The following is a 396-nucleotide window of genomic DNA, read 5'->3' on the forward strand; positions in this document are numbered from 1 at the left end:
CCAAAATTTGAGAGCAATAGCATTGCAATGTGAGACAAATTGGCAATGTGATGAAAAATTAAATATTAATAAAAGTGTAAGTGATCTTTTTTCTTAAAGTAATTTTTCAAGTGTAAACGTTTAAAGTTTAATTAATCATAAACATTGAAAATCTTATCTCTCTGTGTGATAGTGTATGAACTGTGTTTTGTTAGTATCTAATACTATTGCATGTCACATGGATAGAGCACCGATGCACATCACATGAATAGATGATTTTTTAATCATCGCTTATGATTAGTCAAACTTTATACCTAAAAAGCTTTATAGAAAAAAATAACTTATATTTTTATTATTTAATTTTTCATAAAGTTTCACGTTGCAATAATATTACCTATTTTGGAACATTCTTTACAC

General features: G+C 26.0%; 1 protein-coding gene across 1 annotated transcript in view; it reads right to left on the reverse strand.

Annotated features, from left to right (window-relative positions):
• LOC108687878 overlaps nt 1-396 on the reverse strand; it is a 10110-nt gene that overhangs the window by 8818 nt on the left and 896 nt on the right. The gene's annotated exons all lie outside the window — the stretch shown is intronic.

Source organism: Atta colombica, unplaced genomic scaffold (assembly GCF_001594045.1).
Source record: "Atta colombica isolate Treedump-2 unplaced genomic scaffold, Acol1.0 scaffold22, whole genome shotgun sequence".
In the NCBI taxonomy this organism is placed as follows: Eukaryota; Metazoa; Arthropoda; class Insecta; order Hymenoptera; family Formicidae; genus Atta; species Atta colombica.